Genomic DNA, 23,954 nt, shown 5'->3' with positions numbered 1-23,954 from the left:
TGATGATGATGATGATATTACTGATGATATTACTGATGATGATGATATTACTGACGATGATGATATTACTGACGATGATGATGATATTACTGATGATGATGATATTACTGATGATGATGATGATGATATTACTGATGATGATGATGATGATATTACTGATGATGATGATGATGATATTACTGATGATGATGATGATGATATTACTGATGATGATGATGATGATGATATTACTGATGATGATGATGATATTACTGACGATGATGATATTACTGACGATGATGATATTACTGACGATGATGATGATGATGATATTACTGATGATGATGATATTACTGACGATGATGATATTACTGATGATGATGATGATATTACTGACGATGATGATGATGATATTACTGATGATATTACTGATGATGATGATGATATTACTGACGATGATGATGATGATATTACTGATGATGATGATGATATTACTGATGATGATGATGATATTACTGATGATGATATTACTGACGATGATGATGATGATATTACGGATGCCGATACTTCCCTCCATCTGTTGGGTGTTATATGCAGGCTGCGTCCTCCCCCGTTAGTCCCTCGGCCTCTCCTCGGCGGCTGCGCTCTGTACATCATCTGCTCTGGATCCAGTGTAATGAAGCATCAGAGGCTCCACAGTGCAGCACGGAGGACAGGGATGAGCGCCCAGCAGGTAAGTGCCCCCATTATTACCCCATCACAGCTGTAATCCTCCACTACACAGTCACCGGGGGAGCCCCCGCTGTAATACAACTACAAATCCCAGCAGGTCCTGTCAACCCCCACATCATAGGACATGAAACCACCACAATCTCATCTATACAGATCAGGAAACTTTCCCACAAGCCACATGTTCATGTCCTGTACCCTGCGCCTCGTTACCGCGTACCCTGAGTGTCGTTACCCCGTAACCCGCGCCTCGTTACCCCATAACCCGCGCCTCGTTACCGCGTACCCCGAGTGTCATTACCCCATAACCCGCGCCTCACTACCCTGTACCCTGCGCCTCGTTACCCCATAACCCGCGCCTCGTTACCGCGTACCCTGAGTGTCGTTACCCCATAACCCGCGCCTCACTACCCAGTACCCCATGCCTTGTTACCCTGTACACCAAGTTTTAGTGTATTATTATCCCGTGCCCCAAGTGTCAGTGTCATTGTCCTGTACCCCAAGTGTCAGCGTATCATTATCCTGTACCCCAAGTGTCATTATCCTGTACCCCAAGTGTCAGTGCATCATTATCCTGTACCCCAAGTGTCAGCGTATCATTATCCTGTACCCTAAGTGTCAGTGTATCATTATCCTGTCCCCCGAGTGTCAGTGCATCATTATCCTGTACCCCAAGTGTCAGTGTATCATTATTCTGTACCCAAAGTGTCAGCGTATCATCCTGTCCCCCAAGTGTCAGTGTATCATCCTGTCCCCCAAGTGTCAGTGTCATTATACTGTCCCCCAAGTGTCAGTGTATCATTATCCTGTACCCCAAGTGTCAGTGTCATTATCCTGTCCCCCAAGTGTCAGTGTCATTATCCTGTCCCCCAAGTGTCAGTGTACCATTATCCTGTCCCCAAGTGTCAGTGTCATTATCCTGTCCCCCAAGTGTCAGTGTATCATTATCCTGTACCCCAAGTGTCAGCGTATCATTATCCTGCACCCCAAGTGTCAGTGTCATTATCCTGTACCCCAAGTGTCAGCGTATCATTATCCTGTACCCAAAGTGTCAGTGTATCATTATCCTGTACCCCGAGTGTCAGTGCATCATTATCCTGTACCCCAAGTGTCAGTGTATCATTATTCTGTACCCAAAGTGTCAGCGTATCATCCTGTCCCCCAAGTGTCAGTGTCATTATACTGTCCCCCAAGTGTCAGTGTATCATTATCCTGTACCCCAAGTGTCAGTGTCATTATCCTGTCCCCCAAGTGTCAGTGTACCATTATCCTGTCCCCAAGTGTCAGTGTCATTATCCTGTCCCCCAAGTGTCAGTGTATCATTATCCTGTACCCCAAGTGTCAGCGTATCATTATCCTGCACCCCAAGTGTCAGTGTCATTATCCTGTACCCCAAGTGTCAGTGTATCATTATCCTGTACCCCAAGTGTCAGTGTATCATCCTGTCCCCCAAGTGTCAGTGTCATTATACTGTCCCCCAAGTGTCAGTGTATCATTATCCTGTACCCCAAGTGTCAGTGTCATTATCCTGTCCCCCAAGTGTCAGTGTACCATTATCCTGTCCCCAAGTGTCAGTGTCATTATCCTGTCCCCCAAGTGTCAGTGTATCATTATCCTGTACCCCAAGTGTCAGTGTCATTATCCTGTACCCCAAGTGTCAGTGTATCATTATCCTGTACCCAAAGTGTCAGCGTATCATTATCCTGTACCCCAAGTGTCAGTATCATTATCCTGCACCCCAAGTGTCAGCGCGTCATTATCCTGTACCCCAAGTGTCAGTGTGTCATTATCCTGCACCCCAAGTGTCAGTGTATCATTATCCTGTACCCCAAGTGTCAGTTTGTCATTATCCTGTCCCCAAGTGTCAGTGTGTCATTATCCTGCACCCCAAGTGTCAGTGTATCATTATCCTGTACCCCAAGTGTCATTATCCTGTACCCCAAGTGTCAGTGTATCATTATCTTGTACCCCAAGTGTCAGTGTACCATTAACCTGTACCCCAAGTGTCAGTGTATCATTATTCTGTACCCCAAGTGTCAGCGTATCATTATCCTGTATCCCGTGTGTCAGTGTCTCATTATCCTGTACCCCAAGTGTCAGTGCCATTATCCTGTACCCCAAGTGTCCCGGAGAGATAACACATCCACATACAACACGCACTTTATATCATATATGATTACTGCCGAACTTACATGGAAGAACGTGAAATGTATAAAGTGTCCTGAAGGTGGCGATAGCGAGCCAGGAATAAAACGCAAAACACCTAAAGAGGCCAAAATAATCTGTAGATGTGAAGAATAGGGAGAAAGTTACCGAAGAAAACCTCACCGAGCACATAACCCGTCCACATACAACACGTGATCCCGGAGAGATAACACGTCCACATACAACACGTGATCCCGGAGAGATGACACGTCCACATACAACACGTGATCCCGGAGAGATGACACGTCCACATACAACACGTGATCCCGGAGAGATGACACGTCCACATACAACACGTGATCCCGGAGAGATGACACGTCCACATACAACACGTGATCCTGGAGAGATAACACGTCCACATACAACACGTGATCCCGGAGAGATAACACGTCCACATACAACACGTGATCCCGGAGAGATAACACGTCCACATACAACACGTGATCCCAGAGAGATAACACGTCCACATACAACACGTGATCCCGGAGAGATAACACGTCCACATACAACACGTGATCCCGGAGAGATGACACGTCCACATACAACACGTGATCCCGGAGAGATGACACGTCCACATACAACACGTGATCCCGGAGAGATGACACGTCCACATACAACACGTGATCCCGGAGAGATGACACGTCCACATACAACACGTGATCCCGGAGAGATGACACGTCCACATACAACACGTGATCCCGGAGAGATGACACGTCCACATACAACACGTGATCCCGGAGAGATGACACGTCCACATACAACACGTGATCCCGGAGAGATAACACGTCCACATACAACACGTGATCCCGGAGAGATGACACGTCCACATACAACACGTGATCCCGGAGAGATGACACGTCCACATACAACACGTGATCCCGGAGAGATGACACGTCCACATACAACACGTGATCCCGGAGAGATAACACGTCCACATACAACACGTGATCCCGGAGAGATGACACGTCCACATACAACACGTGATCCCGGAGAGATGACACGTCCGCATACAACACGTGATCCTGGAGAGATAACACGTCCGCATACAACACGTGATCCCGAAGACATAACACGTCCGCATACAACACGTGATCCCGGAAAGATAACACGTCCACATACAACACGTGATCCCGGAGAGATGACACGTCCACATACAACACGTGATCCCGGAAAGATAACACGTCCACATACAACACGTGATCCCGGAGAGATAACACGTCCACATACAACACGTGATCCCGGAGAGATGACACGTCCGCATACAACACGTGATCCCGGAGAGATGACACGTCCACATACAACACGTGATCCCGGAAAGATGACACGTCCACATACAACACATGATCCTGGAGAGATAACATGTCTACATACAACACGTGATCCCGGAGAGATAACACGTCCACATACAACACGTGATCCCGGAGAGATGACACGTCCGCATACAACACGTGATCCCGGAGAGGTGACACGTCCGCATACAACACGTGATCCCGGAGAGATGACACGTCCACATACAACACGTGATTTCGGAGAGATGACACGTCCACATACAACACGTGATCCCGGAGAGATAACACGTCCACATACAACACGTGATCCTGGAGAGATGACACGTCCACATACAACACATGATCCTGGAGAGATGACACGTCCACATTTAACACGTGATCCCGGAGAGATGACACGTCCGCATACAACACGTGATCCTGGAGAGATGTTATGGGGAGTGGGGTGTATATATAGTACCGGTGTTATGGGGAGTGGGGTGTATAAATAGTACCGGTGTTATGAGGAGTGGGTGTATATATAGTACCGGTGTTATGTGGAGTGGGGTGTATATATAGTACCGGTGTTATGTGGAGTGGGGTGTATATATAGTACCGGTGTTATGAGGAGTGGGGTGTATATATAGTACCGGTGTTATGAGGAGTGGGGTGTATATATAGTACCGGTGTTATGAGGAGTGGGGTGTATATATAGTACCGGTGTTATGAGGAGTGGGGTGTATATATAGTACCGGTGTTATGTGGAGTGGGGTGTATATATAGTACCGGTGTTATGAGGAGTGGGGTGCATATATAGTACCGGTGTTATGAGGAGTGGGGTGTATATATAGTACCGGTGTTATGTGGAGTGGGGTGTATATATAGTATCGGTGTTATGTGGAGTGGGGTGTATATATAGTATCGGTGTTATGTGGAGTGGGTGTATATATAGTACCGGTGTTATGAGGAGTGGGGTGTATATATAGTACCGGTGTTATGAGGAGTGGGGTGTATATATAGTACCGGTGTTATGTGGAGTGGGTGTATATATAGTACCGGTGTTATGTGGAGTGGGGTGTATATATAGTACCGGTGTTATGTGGAGTGGGGTGTATATATAGTACCGGTGTTATGAGGAGTGGGGTGTATATATAGTACCGGTGTTAGGAGGAGTGGGGTGTATATATAGTACCGGTGTTATGAGGAGTGGGTGTATATATAGTACCGGTGTTATGTGGAGTGGGGTGTATATATAGTACCGGTGTTATGTGGAGTGGGGTGTATATATAGTACCGGTGTTATGAGGAGTGGGGTGTATATATAGTACCGGTGTTATGTGGAGTGGGGTGTATATATAGTACCGGTGTTATGAGGAGTGGGTGTATATATAGTACCGGTGTTATGAGGAGTGGGGTGTATATATAGTACCGGTGTTATGAGGAGTGGGGTGTATATATAGTACCGGTGTTATGAGGAGTGGGGTGTATATATAGTACCGGTGTTATGAGGAGTGGGGTGTATATATAGTACCGGTGTTATGAGGAGTGGGGTGTATATATAGTACCGGTGTTATGAGGAGTGGGGTGTATATATAGTACCGGTGTTATGTGGAGTGGGGTGTATATATAGTACCGGTGTTATGAGGAGTGGGGTGTATATATAGTACCGGTGTTATGTGGAGTGGGGTGTATATATAGTACCGGTGTTATGAGGAGTGGGGTGTATATATAGTACCGGTGTTATGAGGAGTTGGGTGTATATATAGTACCGGTGTTATGGGGAGTGGGTGTATATATAGTACCGGTGTTATGGGGAGTGGGTGTATATATAGTACCGGTGTTATGGGGAGTGGGTGTATATATAGTACCGGTGTTATGAGGAGTGGGTGTATATATAGTACCGGTGTTATGGGGAGTGGGGTGTATATATAGTACCGGTGTTATGAGGAGTGGGGTGTATATATAGTACCGGTGTTATGGGGAGTGGGTGTATATATAGTACCGGTGTTATGGGGAGTGGGTGTATATATAGTACCGGTGTTATGGGGAGTGGGGTGTATATATAGTACCGGTGTTATGAGGAGTGGGGTGTATATATAGTACCGGTGTTATGTGGAGTGGGGTGTATATATAGTACCGGTGTTATGAGGAGTGGGGTGTATATATAGTACCGGTGTTATGTGGAGTGGGGTGTATATATAGTACCGGTGTTATGAGGAGTGGGGTGTATATATAGTACCGGTGTTATGTGGAGTGGGGTGTATATATAGTACCGGTGTTATGAGGAGTGGGGTGTATATATAGTACCGGTGTTATGAGGAGTGGGGTGTATATATAGTACCGGTGTTATGAGGAGTGGGGTGTATATATAGTACCGGTGTTATGAGGAGTGGGGTGTATATATAGTACCGGTGTTATGAGGAGTGGGGTGTATATATAGTACCGGTGTTATGTGGAGTGGGGTGTATATATAGTACCGGTGTTATGTGGAGTGGGGTGCATATATAGTACCGGTGTTATGAGGAGTGGGGTGCATATATAGTACCGGTGTTATGAGGAGTGGGGTGTATATATAGTACCGGTGTTATGAGGAGTGGGGTGTATATATAGTACCGGTGTTATGGGGAGTGGGGTGTATATATAGTACCGGTGTTATGGGGAGTGGGTGTATATATAGTACCGGTGTTATGGGGAGTGGGTGTATATATAGTACCGGTGTTATGGGGAGTGGGTGTATATATAGTACCGGTGTTATGGGGAGTGGGGTATATATATAGTACCGGTGTTATGGGGAGTGGGTGTATATATAGTACCGGTGTTATGGGGAGTGGGGTGTATATATAGTACCGGTGTTATGGGGAGTGGGTGTATATATAGTACCGGTGTTATGTGGAGTGGGGTGTATATATAGTACCGGTGTTATGGGGAGTGGGTGTATATATAGTACCGGTGTTATGTGGAGTGGGTGTATATATAGTACCGGTGTTATGAGGAGTGGGTGTATATATAGTACCGGTGTTATGGGGAGTGGGGTGTATATATAGTACCGGTGTTATGTGGAGTGGGTGTATATATAGTACCGGTGTTATGAGGAGTGGGTGTATATATAGTACCGGTGTTATGGGGAGTGGGGTGTATATATAGTACCGGTGTTATGAGGAGTGGGTGTATATATAGTACCGGTGTTATGAGGAGTGGGGTGTATATATAGTACCGGTGTTATGGGGAGTGGGGTGTATATATAGTACCGGTGTTCTGAGGAGTGGGGTGTATATATAGTACCGGTGTTATGAGGAGTGGGGTGTATATATAGTACCGGTGTTATGGGGAGTGGGTGTATATATAGTACCGGTGTTATGGGGAGTGGGTGTATATATAGTACCGGTGTTATGAGGAGTGGGGTGTATATATAGTACCGGTGTTATGAGGAGTGGGGTGTATATATAGTACCGGTGTTATGAGGAGTGGGGTGTATATATAGTACCGGTGTTATGTGGAGTGGGTGTATATATAGTACCGGTGTTATGAGGAGTGGGGTGTATATATAGTATCGGTGTTATGGGGAGTGGGGTGTATATATAGTACCGGTGTTATGAGGAGTGGGGTGTATATATAGTACCGGTGTTATGGGGAGTGGGTGTATATATAGTACCGGTGTTATGGGGAGTGGGTGTATATATAGTACCGGTGTTATGTGGAGTGGGTGTATATATAGTACCGGTGTTATGGGGAGTGGGTGTATATATAGTACCGGTGTTATGAGGAGTGGGGTGTATATATAGTACCGGTGTTATGGGGAGTGGGTGTATATATAGTACCGGTGTTATGGGGAGTGGGTGTATATATAGTACCGGTGTTATGGGGAGTGGGGTGTATATATAGTACCGGTGTTATGAGGAGTGGGGTGTATATATAGTACCGGTGTTATGAGGAGTGGGGTGCATATATAGTACCGGTGTTATGAGGAGTGGGGTGTATATATAGTACCGGTGTTATGTGGAGTGGGGTGCATATATAGTACCGGTGTTATGAGGAGTGGGGTGTATATATAGTACCGGTGTTAGGAGGAGTGGGGTGTATATATAGTACCGGTGTTATCAGGAGTGGGTGTATATATAGTACCGGTGTTATGTGGAGTGGGGTGTATATATAGTACCGGTGTTATGTGGAGTGGGGTGTATATATAGTACCGGTGTTATGAGGAGTGGGGTGTATATATAGTACCGGTGTTATGAGGAGTGGGGTGTATATATAGTACCGGTGTTATGAGGAGTTGGGTGTATATATAGTACCGGTGTTATGTGGAGTGGGGTGCATATATAGTACCGGTGTTATGAGGAGTGGGGTGTATATATAGTACCGGTGTTATGTGGAGTGGGGTGTATATATAGTACCGGTGTTATGAGGAGTTGGGTGTATATATAGTACCGGTGTTATGTGGAGTGGGGTGCATATATAGTACCGGTGTTATGAGGAGTGGGGTGTATATATAGTACCGGTGTTATGAGGAGTGGGTGTATATATAGTACCGGTGTTATGTGGAGTGGGGTGTATATATAGTACCGGTGTTATGGGGAGTGGGGTGTATATATAGTACCGGTGTTATGTGGAGTGGGGTGTATATATAGTACCGGTGTTATGAGGAGTGGGGTGTATATATAGTACCGGTGTTATGTGGAGTGGGGTGTATATATAGTACCGGTGTTATGTGGAGTGGGGTGTATATATAGTACCGGTGTTATGTGGAGTGGGGTGTATATATAGTACCGGTGTTATGTGGAGTGGGGTGTATATATAGTACCGGTGTTATGTGGAGTGGGGTGTATATATAGTACCGGTGTTATGTGGAGTGGGGTGTATATATAGTACCGGTGTTATGTGGAGTGGGGTGTATATATAGTACCGGTGTTATGTGGAGTGGGGTGTATATATAGTACCGGTGTTATGAGGAGTGGGGTGTATATATAGTACCGGTGTTATGAGGAGTGGGGTGTATATATAGTACCGGTGTTATGAGGAGTGGGGTGTATATATAGTACCGGTGTTATGTGGAGTGGGGTGTATATATAGTACCGGTGTTATGAGGAGTGGGGTGTATATATAGTACCGGTGTTATGTGGAGTGGGGTGTATATATAGTACCGGTGTTATGTGGAGTGGGGTGTATATATAGTACCGGTGTTATGAGGAGTGGGGTGTATATATAGTACCGGTGTTATGAGGAGTGGGGTGTATATATAGTACCGGTGTTATGTGGAGTGGGGTGTATATATAGTACCGGTGTTATGTGGAGTGGGGTGTATATATAGTACCGGTGTTCTGAGGAGTGGGGTGTATATATAGTACCGGTGTTATGTGGAGTGGGGTGTATATATAGTACCGGTGTTATGAGGAGTGGGGTGTATATATAGTACCGGTGTTATGAGGAGTGGGGTGTATATATAGTACCGGTGTTATGGGGAGTGGGGTGTATATATAGTACCGGTGTTATGAGGAGTGGGGTGTATATATAGTACCGGTGTTATGTGGAGTGGGTGTATATATAGTACCGGTGTTATGGGGAGTGGGGTGTATATATAGTACCGGTGTTATGAGGAGTGGGGTGTATATATAGTACCGGTGTTAGGAGGAGTGGGGTGTGTATATAGTACCGGTGTTATGTGGAGTGGGGTGTATATATAGTACCGGTGTTATGAGGAGTGGGGTGTATATATAGTACCGGTGTTATGTGGAGTGGGGTGTATATATAGTACCGGTGTTATGTGGAGTGGGGTGTATATATAGTACCGGTGTTATGTGGAGTGGGGTGTATATATAGTACCGGTGTTATGTGGAGTGGGGTGTATATATAGTACCGGTGTTATGAGGAGTGGGGTGTATATATAGTACCGGTGTTATGTGGAGTGGGGTGTATATATAGTACCGGTGTTATGAGGAGTGGGGTGTATATATAGTACCGGTGTTATGAGGAGTGGGGTGTATATATAGTACCGGTGTTATGTGGAGTGGGGTGTATATATAGTACCGGTGTTATGAGGAGTGGGGTGTATATATAGTACCGGTGTTATGAGGAGTGGGTGTATATATAGTACCGGTGTTATGTGGAGTGGGGTGTATATATAGTACCGGTGTTATGTGGAGTGGGGTGTATATATAGTACCGGTGTTATGAGGAGTGGGGTGTATATATAGTACCGGTGTTATGGGGAGTGGGTGTATATATAGTACCGGTGTTATGTGGAGTGGGGTGTATATTTAGTACCGGTGTTAGGAGGAGTGGGGTGTATATATAGTACCGGTGTTATGTGGAGTGGTGGGGTGTATATATAGTACCGGTGTTATGTGGAGTGGGGTGTATATATAGTACCGGTGTTATGAGGAGTGGGGTGTATATATAGTACCGGTGTTATGAGGAGTGGGGTGTATATATAGTACCGGTGTTATGAGGAGTGGGGTGTATATATAGTACCGGTGTTATGGGGAGTGGGGTGTATATATAGTACCGGTGTTATGAGGAGTGGGGTGTATATATAGTACCGGTGTTATGAGGAGTGGGGTGTATATATAGTACCGGTGTTATGGGGAGTGGGGTGTATATATAGTACCGGTGTTATGAGGAGTGGGGTGTATATATAGTACCGGTGTTATGAGGAGTGGGGTGTATATATAGTACCGGTGTTATGAGGAGTGGGGTGTATATATAGTACCGGTGTTATGGGGAGTGGGGTGTATATATAGTACCGGTGTTATGAGGAGTGGGGTGTATATATAGTACCGGTGTTATGTGGAGTGGGTGTATATATAGTACCGGTGTTATGGGGAGTGGGGTGTATATATAGTACCGGTGTTATGAGGAGTGGGGTGTATATATAGTACCGGTGTTATGTGGAGTGGGGTGTATATATAGTACCGGTGTTATGTGGAGTGGGTGTATATATAGTACCGGTGTTATGTGGAGTGGGGTGTATATATAGTACCGGTGTTATGTGGAGTGGGGTGTATATATAGTACCGGTGTTATGAGGAGTGGGGTGTATATATAGTACCGGTGTTATGAGGAGTGGGGTGTATATATAGTACCGGTGTTATGAGGAGTGGGGTGTATATATAGTACCGGTGTTATGAGGAGTGGGGTGTATATATAGTACCGGTGTTATGTGGAGTGGGGTGTATATATAGTACCGGTGTTATGAGGAGTTGGGTGTATATATAGTACCGGTGTTATGAGGAGTGGGGTGTATATATAGTACCGGTGTTATGAGGAGTGGGGTGTATATATAGTACCGGTGTTATGAGGAGTGGGGTGTATATATAGTACCGGTGTTATATGGAGTGGGGTGTATATATAGTACCGGTGTTATGTGGAGTGGGGTGTATATATAGTACCGGTGTTATGTGGAGTGGGGTGTATATATAGTACCGGTGTTATGAGGAGTGGGGTGTATATATAGTACCGGTGTTATGAGGAGTGGGGTGTATATATAGTACCGGTGTTATGTGGAGTGGGGTGTATATATAGTACCGGTGTTATGAGGAGTGGGGTGTATATATAGTACCGGTGTTATGTGGAGTGGGGTGTATATATAGTACCGGTGTTATGAGGAGTGGGGTGTATATATAGTACCGGTGTTATGTGGAGTGGGGTGTATATATAGTACCGGTGTTATGAGGAGTGGGGTGTATATATAGTACCGGTGTTATGTGGAGTGGGGTGTATATATAGTACCGGTGTTATGAGGAGTGGGTGTATATATAGTACCGGTGTTATGAGGAGTGGGTGTATATATAGTACCGGTGTTATGTGGAGTGGGGTGCATATATAGTACCGGTGTTATGAGGAGTGGGGTGTATATATAGTACCGGTGTTATGAGGAGTGGGGTGTATATATAGTACCGGTGTTATGTGGAGTGGGGTGTATATATAGTACCGGTGTTATGAGGAGTGGGTGTATATATAGTACCGGTGTTATGAGGAGTGGGTGTATATATAGTACCGGTGTTATGTGGAGTGGGTGTATATATAGTACCGGTGTTATGAGGAGTGGGGTGTATATATAGTACCGGTGTTATGAGGAGTGGGGTGTATATATAGTACCGGTGTTATGAGGAGTGGGGTGTATATATAGTACCGGTGTTATGTGGAGTGGGGTGTATATATAGTACCGGTGTTATGTGGAGTGGGTGTATATATAGTACCGGTGTTATGAGGAGTGGGGTGTATATATAGTACCAATGTGATGGGGAGTGGGGTGTATATATAGTACCGGTGTTATGTGGAGTGGGGTGTATATATAGTACCGGTGTTATGTGGAGTGGGGTGTATATATAGTACCGGTGTTATGAGGAGTGGGTGTATATATAGTACCGGTGTTATGGGGAGTGGGGTGTATAAATAGTACCGGTGTTATGAGGAGTGGGGTGTATATATAGTACCGGTGTTATGTGGAGTGGGGTGTATATATAGTACCGGTGTTATGTGGAGTGGGTGTATATATAGTACCGGTGTTATGTGGAGTGGGGTGTATATATAGTACCGGTGTTATGAGGAGTGGGGTGTATATATAGTACCGGTGTTATGAGGAGTGGGGTGTATATATAGTACCGGTGTTATGAGGAGTGGGGTGTATATATAGTACCGGTGTTATGAGGAGTGGGTGTATATATAGTACCGGTGTTATGAGGAGTGGGGTGTATATATAGTACCGGTGTTATGAGGAGTGGGGTGTATATATAGTACCGGTGTTATGTGGAGTGGGGTGTATATATAGTACCGGTGTTATGAGGAGTGGGGTGTATATATAGTACCGGTGTTATGTGGAGTGGGGTGTATATATAGTACCGGTGTTATGAGGAGTGGGGTGTATATATAGTACCGGTGTTATGTGGAGTGGGGTGTATATATAGTACCGGTGTTATGAGGAGTGGGGTGTATATATAGTACCGGTGTTATGTGGAGTGGGGTGTATATATAGTACCGGTGTTATGTGGAGTGGGGTGTATATATAGTACCGGTGTTATGAGGAGTGGGGTGTATATATAGTACCGGTGTTATGTGGAGTGGGGTGTATATATAGTACCGGTGTTATGAGGAGTGGGGTGTATATATAGTACCGGTGTTATGAGGAGTGGGGTGTATATATAGTACCGGTGTTATGAGGAGTGGGGTGTATATATAGTACCGGTGTGAAGAGGAGTGTGGTGTATATATAGTACCGGTGTTATGTGGAGTGGGGTGTATATATAGTACCGGTGTTAGGAGGAGTGGGGTGTATATATAGTACCGGTGTTATGAGGAGTGGGGTGTATATATAGTACCGGTGTTATGAGGAGTGGGGTGTATATATAGTACCGGTGTTATGTGGAGTGGGGTGTATATATAGTACCGGTGTTATGAGGAGTGGGGTGCATATATAGTACCGGTGTTATGAGGAGTGGGGTGTATATATAGTACCGGTGTTAGGAGGAGTGGGGTGTATATATAGTACCGGTGTTATGAGGAGTGGGGTGTATATATAGTACCGGTGTTCTGAGGAGTGGGGTGTATATATAGTACCGGTGTTAGGAGGAGTGGGGTGTGTATATAGTACCGGTGTTATGTGGAGTGGGGTGTATATATAGTACCGGTGTTCTGAGGAGTGGGGTGTATATATAGTACCGGTGTTATGAGGAGTGGGGTGTATATATAGTACCGGTGTTATGTGGAGTGGGGTGTATATATAGTACCGGTGTTCTGAGGAGTGGGGTGTATATATAGTACCGGTGTGAAGAGGAGTGTGGTGTATATATAGTACCGGTGTTATGAGGAGTGGGGTGTGTATATAGTACCGGTGATATGTGGAGTGGGGTGTATATATAGTACCGGTGTTATGAGGAGTGGGGTGTATATATAGTACCGGTGTTATGTGGAGTGGGGTGTGTATATAGTACCGGTGATATGTGGAGTGGGGTGTATATATAGTACCGGTGTTATGAGGAGTGGGGTGTATATATAGTACCGGTGTTATGTGGAGTGGGGTGTATATATAGTACCGGTGTTATGAGGAGTGGGGTGCATATATAGTACCGGTGTTATGAGGAGTGGGGTGTATATATAGTACCGGTGTTAGGAGGAGTGGGGTGTATATATAGTACCGGTGTTATGAGGAGTGGGGTGTATATATAGTACCGGTGTTATGAGGAGTGGGGTGTATATATAGTACCGGTGTTATGAGGAGTGGGGTGTATATATAGTACCGGTGTGAAGAGGAGTGTGGTGTATATATAGTACCGGTGTTATGAGGAGTGGGGTGTGTATATAGTACCGGTGATATGTGGAGTGGGGTGTATATATAGTACCGGTGTTATGAGGAGTGGGGTGTATATATAGTACCGGTGTTATGTGGAGTGGGGTGTGTATATAGTACCGGTGATATGTGGAGTGGGGTGTATATATAGTACCGGTGTGAAGAGGAGTGTGGTGTATATATAGTACCGGTGTTATGAGGAGTGGGGTGTGTATATAGTACCGGTGATATGTGGAGTGGGGTGTATATATAGTACCGGTGTTATGAGGAGTGGGGTGTATATATAGTACCGGTGTTATGTGGAGTGGGGTGTGTATATAGTACCGGTGTTATGTGGAGTGGGGTGTATATATAGTACCGGTGTTATGAGGAGTGGGGTGTATATATAGTACCGGTGTTATGAGGAGTGGGGTGTATATATAGTACCGGTGTTATGAGGAGTGGGGTGTATATATAGTACCGGTGTTATGAGGAGTGGGTGTATATATAGTACCGGTGTTCTGAGGAGTGGGGTGTATATATAGTACCAATGTGATGGGGAGTGGGGTGTATATATAGTACCGGTGTTATGTGGAGTGGGGTGTATATATAGTACCGGTGTTATGTGGAGTGGGGTGTATATATAGTACCGGTGTTATGAGGAGTGGGTGTATATATAGTACCGGTGTTATGGGGAGTGGGGTGTATATATAGTACCGGTGTTAGGAGGAGTGGGGTGTATATATAGTACCGGTGTTATGAGGAGTGGGGTGTATATATAGTACCGGTGTTATGTGGAGTGGGGTGTATATATAGTACCGGTGTTATGTGGAGTGGGGTGTATATATAGTACCGGTGTTATGAGGAGTGGGGTGTATATATAGTACCGGTGTTATGTGGAGTGGGGTGTATATATAGTACCGGTGTTATGAGGAGTGGGGTGTATATATAGTACCGGTGTTATGAGGAGTGGGGTGTATATATAGTACCGGTGTTATGAGGAGTGGGGTGTATATATAGTACCGGTGTGAAGAGGAGTGTGGTGTATATATAGTACCGGTGTTATGAGGAGTGGGGTGTGTATATAGTACCGGTGATATGTGGAGTGGGGTGTATATATAGTACCGGTGTTATGAGGAGTGGGGTGTATATATAGTACCGGTGTTATGTGGAGTGGGGTGTGTATATAGTACCGGTGATATGTGGAGTGGGGTGTATATATAGTACCGGTGTTATGAGGAGTGGGGTGTATATATAGTACCGGTGTTATGAGGAGTGGGGTGTATATATAGTACCGGTGTTATGAGGAGTGGGGTGTATATATAGTACCGGTGTTATGGGGAGTGGGGTGTATATATAGTACCGGTGTTCTGAGGAGTGGGGTGTATATATAGTACCGGTGTTAGGAGGAGTGGGGTGTGTATATAGTACCGGTGTTATGTGGAGTGGGGTGTATATATAGTACCGGTGTTCTGAGGAGTGGGGTGTATATATAGTACCGGTGTTATGTGGAGTGGGGTGTATATATAGTACCGGTGTTCTGAGGAGTGGGGTGTATATATAGTACCGGTGTTCTGAGGAGTGGGGTGTATATATAGTACCGGTGTTAGGAGGAGTGGGGTGTATATATAGTACCGGTGTTATGAGGAGTGGGGTGTATATATAGTACCGGTGTTATGAGGAGTGGGGTGTATATATAGTACCGGTGTTATGGGGAGTGGGGTGTATATATAGTACCGGTGTTATGAGGAGTGGGGTGTATATATAGTACCGGTGTTATGGGGAGTGGGGTGTATATAGTCCTGGATGATGGGGAGATGCTGGGTGGTGTAGTGATGAGAACACACACTGGATCAGGTAATGGGATGTCTCACTCTCCTCTTCTGACCCCGCAGGATTCCCCGCTCCTCGGCTCGGTGCAGCTCAGGGACCCGGGGAGGTGCCGGAGCCTTCAGAGGACGATCAGCGCTCCCCTGGGGAGGTCGTGTCCTGATCAAACCCCTGACATCCTGTCTGACCACGGTAAGTGACAAACTACTCTCCATATGTAGTGTGATGACATCACAGAGCAGCAACACATGTAGCAGAGCTGAAATTGCCATTTTTTGTGCACTCTGATAACTCTCTGAGTGGATAATGTAGTAGATGTTACCTGCAGTCCTATGTAACACCACAGATAACACAGTGATAACTCTCTGAGTACAGATAATGTAGTAGATGTTACCTGCAGTCCTATGTAACACCACAGATAACACAGTGATACCTCTCTGAGTACAGATAATGTAGTAGTGTTACCTGCAGTCCTATGTAACACCACAGATAACACAGTGATAACTCTCTGTTTACAGATAATGTAGTAGATGTTACCTGCAGTCCTATGTAACACCACAGATAACACAGTGATAACTCTCTGATTACAGATAATGTAGTAGTGTTACCTGCAGTCCTATGTAACACCACAGATAACACAGTGATAACTCTCTGAGCACAGATAATGTAGTAGATGTTACCTGCAGTCCTATGTAACACCACAGATAACACAGTGATAACTCTCTGAGAACAGATAATGTAGATGTGTTACCTGCAGTCCTATGTAACACCACAGATAACACAGGGATAACTTTGAGTACAGATAATGTAGATGTTACCTGCAGTCCTATGTAACACCACAGATAACACAGTGATAACTCTCTGAATACAGATAATGTAGTAGATGTTACCTGCAGTCCTATGTAACACCACAGATAACACAGTGATAACTCTCTGAGAACAGATAATGTAGTAGATGTTACCTGCAGTCCTATGTAACACCACAGATAACACAGTGAGAACTCTCTGATTACAGATAATGTAGTAGATGTTACCTGCAGTCCTATGTAACACCACAGATAACACAGTGATAACTCTCTGAGAACAGATAATGTAGTAGATGTTACCTGCAGTCCTATGTAACACCACAGATAACACAGTGATAACTCTCTGAGAACAGATAATGTAGTAGATGTTACCTGCAGTCCTATGTAACACCACAGATAACACAGTGATAACTCCGAGTACAGATAATGTAGTAGATGTTACCTGCAGTCCTATGTAACACCACAGATAACAGTGATAACTCTCTGAGTACAGATAATGTAGTAGATGTTACCTGCAGTCCTATGTAACACCACAGATAACACAGTGATAACTCCCTGAGAACAGATAATGTAGTAGATGTTACCTGCAGTCCTATGTAACACCACAGATAACACACAGTGATAACTCTCTGAGAACAGATAATGTAGTAGATGTTACCTGCAGTCCTATGTAACACCACAGATAACACAGTGATAACTCTCTGATTACAGATAATGTAGTAGATGTTACCTGCAGTCCTATGTAACACCACAGATAACACAGTGATAACTCTCTGATTACAGATAATGTAGTAGTGTTACCTGCAGTCCTATGTAACACCACAGATAACACAGTGATAACTCTCTGATTACAGATAATGTAGTAGATGTTACCTGCAGTCCTATGTAACACCACAGATAACACAGTGATAACTCCCTGAGAACAGATAATGTAGTAGATGTTACCTGCAGTCCTATGTAACACCACAGATAACACAGTGATAACTCTCTGAGAACAGATAATGTAGTAGATGTTACCTGCAGTCCTATGTAACACCACAGATAACACAGTGATAACTCCGAGTACAGATAATGTAGTAGATGTTACCTGCAGTCCTATGTAACACCACAGATAACACAGTGATAACTCTCTGATTACAGATAATGTAGTAGATGTTACCTGCAGTCCTATGTAACACCACAGATAACACAGTGATAACTCTCTGATTACAGATAATGTAGATGTTACCTGCAGTCCTATGTAACACCACCGATAACACAGTGATAACTCTCTGAATACAGATAATGTAGTAGATGTTACCTGCAGTCCTATGTAACACCACAGATAACACAGTGATAACTCTCTGATTACAGATAATGTAGTAGTGTTACCTGCAGTCCTATGTAACACCACAGATAACACAGTGATAACTCTCTGTTTACAGATAATGTAGTAGATGTTACCTGCAGTCCTATGTAACACCACAGATAACACAGTGAGAACTCTCTGATTACAGATAATGTAGTAGATGTTACCTGCAGTCCTATGTAACACCACAGATAACACAGTGATAACTCTCTGAGAACAGATAATGTAGTAGATGTTACCTGCAGTCCTATGTAACACCACAGATAACACAGTGATAACTCTCTGAGAACAGATAATGTAGTAGATGTTACCTGCAGTCCTATGTAACACCACAGATAACACAGTGATAACTCTCTGAGTACAGATAATGTAGTAGATGTTACCTGCAGTCCTATGTAACACCACAGATAACACAGTGATAACTCTGAGTACAGATAATGTAGTAGATGTTACCTGCAGTCCTATGTAACACCACAGATAACACAGTGATAACTCTCTGATTACAGATAATGTAGTAGATGTCACCTGCAGTCCTATGTAACACCACAGATAACACAGTAATAACTCTCTGATTACAGATAATGTAGTAGTGTTACCTGCAGTCCTATGTAACACCGCAGATAACACAGTGATAACTCTCTGATTACAGATAATGTAGTAGATGTTACCTGCAGTCCTATGTAACACCACAGATAACACAGTGATAACTCCCTGATTACAGATAATGTAGTAGATGTTACCTGCAGTCCTATGTAACACCACAGATAACACAGTGATAACTCTCTGATTACAGATAATGTAGTAGATGTTACCTGCAGTCCTATGTAACACCACAGATAACACAGTGATAACTCTCTGAGTACAGATAATGTAGTAGTGTTACCTGCAGTCCTATGTAACACCACAGATAACACAGTGATAACCCTCTGAGTACAGGTAATGTAGTAGATGTTACCTGCAGTCCTATGTAACACCACAGATAACACAGTGATAACTCTCTGATTACAGATAATGTAGTAGTGTTACCTGCAGTCCTATGTAACACCACAGATAACACAGCGATAACTCTTTGAGTACAGATAATGTAGTAGATGTTACCTGCAGTCCTATGTAACACCACAGATAACACAGTGATAACTCTCTGATTACAGATAATGTAGTAGATGTGACCTGCAGTCCTATGTAACACCACAGATAACACAGTGATAACTCTCTGAGTACAGATAATGTAGCAGTGTTACCTGCAGTCCTATGTAACACCACAGATAACACAGCGATAACTCTTTGAGTACAGATAATGTAGTAGTGTTACCTGCAGTCCTATGTAACACCACAGATAACACAGTGATAACTCTCTGAGTACAGATAATGTAGTAGTGTTACCTGCAGTCCTATGTAACACCACAGATAACACAGTGATAACTCTCTGAGTACAGATAATGTAGTAGATGTTACCTGCAGTCCTATGTAACACCACAGATAACACAGTGATAACTCTCTGATTACAGATAATGTAGTAGATGTTACCTGCAGTCCTATGTAACACCACAGATAACACAGTGATGACTCTCTGATTATAGATAATGTAGTAGATGTAACCTGCAGTCCTATGTAACACCACAGATAACACAGTGATAACTCTCTGATTACAGATAATGTAGTAGATGTTACCTGCAGTCCTATGTAACACCACACAGAACACAGTGATCAATCTCTGAGTACAGATAATGTAGTAGATGTTACCTGCAGTCCTATGTAACACCACAGATAACACAGTGATAACTCTCTGATAACAGATAATGTATAAGATGTTACCTGCAGTCCTATGTAACACCACAGATAACACAGTGATAACTCTCTGATTACAGATAATGTAGTAGTATAACATGCAGTCCTATGTAACACCACAGATAACACAGTGATAACTCTCTGATAACAGATAATGTAGTAGATGTTACCTGCAGTCCTATGTAACACCACAGATAACACAGTGATAACTCTCTGATTACAGATAATGTAGTAGTATAACATGCAGTCCTATGTAACACCACAGATAACACAGTGATAACTCTCTGAGTACAGATAATGTAGTAGATGTTACCTGCAGTCCTATGTAACACCACAGATAACACAGTGATAACTCCCTGATTACAGATAATGTAGTAGATGTTACCTGCAGTCCTATGTAACACCACAGATAACAGTGATAACTCTCTGAGTACAGATAATGTAGTAGATGTTACCTGCAGTCCTATGTAACACCACAGATAACACAGTGATAACTCCCTGATTACAGATAATGTAGTAGATGTTACCTGCAGTCCTATGTAACACCACAGATAACACAGTGATAACTCTCTGATTACAGATAATGTAGTAGATGTTACCTGCAGTCCTATGTAACACCACAGATAACACAGTGATAACTCTCTGATTACAGATAATGTAGTAGATGTTACCTGCAGTCCTATGTAACACCACAGATAACACAGTGATAACTCTCTGAGCACAGATAATGTAGTAGTGTTACCTGCAGTCCTATGTAACACCACAGATAACACAGTGATAACTCTCTGATTACAGATAATGTAGTAGATGTTACCTGCAGTCCTATGTAACACCACACAGAACACAGTGATCACTCTCTGATTACAGATAATGTAGTAGTGTTACCTGCAGTCCTATGTAACACCACAGATAACACAGTGATAACTCTCTGATTACAGATAATGTAGTAGATGTTACCTGCAGTCCTATGTAACAGCACAGATAACACAGTGATAACTCTCTGAGTACAGATAATGTAGTAGTGATACCTGCAGTCCTATGTAACACCACAGATAACACAGGGATAACTCTGAGTACAGATAATGTAGTAGTGTTACCTGCAGTCCTATGTAACACCACAGATAACAGTGATAACTCTCTGATTACAGATAATGTAGTAGATGTTACCTGCAGTCCTATGTAACACCACAGATAACACAGTGATAGCTCTCTGATTACAGATAATGTAGTAGTGTTACCTGCAGTCCTATGTAACACCACAGATAACACAGTGATAACTCTGAGTACAGATAATGTAGTAGATGTTACCTGCAGTCCTATGTAACACCACGGATAACACACAGTGATAATTCTCTGATTACAGATAATATAGTAATATAGTAGTGTTACCTGCAGTCCTATGTAACACCACGGATAACACACAGTGATAACACTATGTATGTAAGCTGGGGCCCTCCAGATTTTGTTATCTATTACTCCTACCACGTCTCGATCACCGATCGCCAGCAGATACAGCGCAGAGCGGCGCCATGTACCGGCCATGATCACCAGTTATAACAGCACAGAGCGGCGCCATGTACCGACCATGATCACCAGCAGATACAGCGCAGAGCGGCGCCATGTACCGGCCATGATCACCAGCAGATACAGCACAGAGCGGCGCCATGTACCGGCCATGATCACCAGCAGATACAGCACAGAGCGGCGCCATGTACCGGCCATGATCACCAGCTGATACAGCACAGAGCGGCGCCATGTAGCGGCCCTGATCACTAGCAGATACAGCACAGAGCGGCGCCATGTACCGGCCATGATCACCAGCAGATACAGCACAGAGCAGCGCCATGTACCGGCCATGATCACCAGCAGATACAGCACAGAGCGGCGCCATGTACCGGCTATGATCACCAGCAGATACAGCACAGAGCGGCGCCATGTACCGGCCATGATCACCAGCAGATACAGTGCAGAGCGGTGCCATGTACCTGCCATGATCACCACCAGATACAGCACAGAGCGGCGCCATGTACCGGCCATGATCACCAGCAGATACAGCGCAGAGCGGCGCCATGTACCGGCCATGATCACCAGTAATAACAGCACAGAGCGGCGCCATGTACCGACCACGATCACCAGCAGATACAGCGCAGAGCGGCGCCATGTACCGGCCATGATCACCAGCAGATACAGCACAGAGCGGCGCCATGTACCGGCCATGATCACCAGCAGATACAGCACAGAGCGGCGCCATGTACCGGCCATGATCACCAGCTGATACAGCACAGAGCGGCGCCATGTAGCGGCCATGATCACTAGCAGATACAGCACAGAGCGGCGCCATGTACCGGCCATGATCACCAGCAGATACAGCACAGAGCAGCGCCATGTACCGGCCATGATCACCAGCAGATACAGCGCAGAGCGGCGCCATGTACCGGCCATGATCACCAGCAGATACAGCACAGAGCGGCGCCATGTACCGGCCATGATCACCAGCAGATACAGCACAGAGAAGCGCCATGTACCGGCCATGATTACCAGCAGATACAGCACAGAGCGGCGCCATGTACCGACCATGATCACCAGCAGATACAGCGCAGAGCGGCGCCATGTACCGGCCATGATCACTAGCAGATACAGCACAGAGCGGCGCCATGTACCGGCCATGATCACCAGCTGATACAGCACAGAGCAGCGCCATGTACCGGCCATGATCACTAGCAGATACAGCGCAGAGCGGCGCCATGTACCGGCCATGATCACTAGCAGATACAGCGCAGAGCGGCGCCATGTACCGGCCATGATCACCAGCTGATACAGCACAGAGCGGCGCCATGTAGCGGCCATGATCACTAGCAGATACAGCACAGAGCGGCGCCATGTACCGGCCATGATCACCAGCAGATACAGCACAGAGCGGCGCCATGTACCGGCCATGATCACTAGCAGATACAGCACAGAGCGGCGCCATGTACCGGCCATGATCACCAGCAGATACAGCACAGTGCGGCGCCATGTACCGGCCATGATCACCAGTAATAACAGCACAGAGCGGCGCCATGTACCGGCCATGATCACTAGCAGATACAGCACAGAGCGGCGCCATGTACCGGCCATGATCACCAGCAGATACAGCACAGAGCGGCGCCATGTACCGGCCATGATCACTAGCAGATACAGCGCAGAGCGGCGCCATGTACCGGCCATGATCACCAGTAATAACAGCACAGAGCGGCGCCATGTACCGGCCATGATCACCAGTAATAACAGCACAGGCAGAACTTTCCAGTCCCCGCTATGAGGATTCGTCTTTGGGATGGATGGGTCTTCTGCAGGAGGCCGGCGCTGTCTCGGATGAGGCTCTTCTTCTTCTGCTGTTGGAATCCATTATTTACATCAAGATGAAGGAATCTGTGTGGGTTGGTGCCAAGTCTTCTGGGAAGTTGCAGCAGACAATCATAATAACATCACCTGCAGCATCACAGGGGCCCCCGGGGGACAGCGCAAAGAAATCAGACGCCCCAAGACCACTACCCCCATCATTACACACCCCTGTACATGAAGCCGCAGCCCTGTGCAATGAAAACTTCTGCAACGCTCTAACACACAAGGTCTTTCAATCCCTCCCGATTTATAAGATCTCTGCTTGCAGTCAATTACTGGGCACATTCATACTTATATCCAAAGGCTGAAATCCTGTCCTAACATGATACTTATTGCATCTGAGGGTCTGTTACATTATATCA

The 23,954-nt window shown here is 45.1% G+C and overlaps 2 long non-coding RNA genes across 2 annotated transcripts in view; one reads left to right on the top strand and one right to left on the bottom strand.

The window, feature by feature from the left end:
• Positions 1-23,954, bottom strand: part of LOC142658979 (uncharacterized) — a 112,472-nt gene that overhangs the window by 19,618 nt on the left and 68,900 nt on the right. The gene's annotated exons all lie outside the window — the stretch shown is intronic.
• On the top strand, positions 568-22,341 carry LOC142658552 (uncharacterized). The gene is made up of 3 exons (XR_012850124.1): positions 568-712; positions 16,332-16,458; positions 21,572-22,341. It is a non-coding gene; the product is annotated as an uncharacterized LOC142658552 (long non-coding RNA).

The sequence above is a fragment of the Rhinoderma darwinii genome, chromosome 8 (genome assembly GCF_050947455.1).
Source record: "Rhinoderma darwinii isolate aRhiDar2 chromosome 8, aRhiDar2.hap1, whole genome shotgun sequence".
NCBI lineage: Eukaryota > Metazoa > Chordata > Amphibia > Anura > Rhinodermatidae > Rhinoderma > Rhinoderma darwinii.
This window is presented reverse-complemented; position numbering and strand designations above follow the sequence as displayed.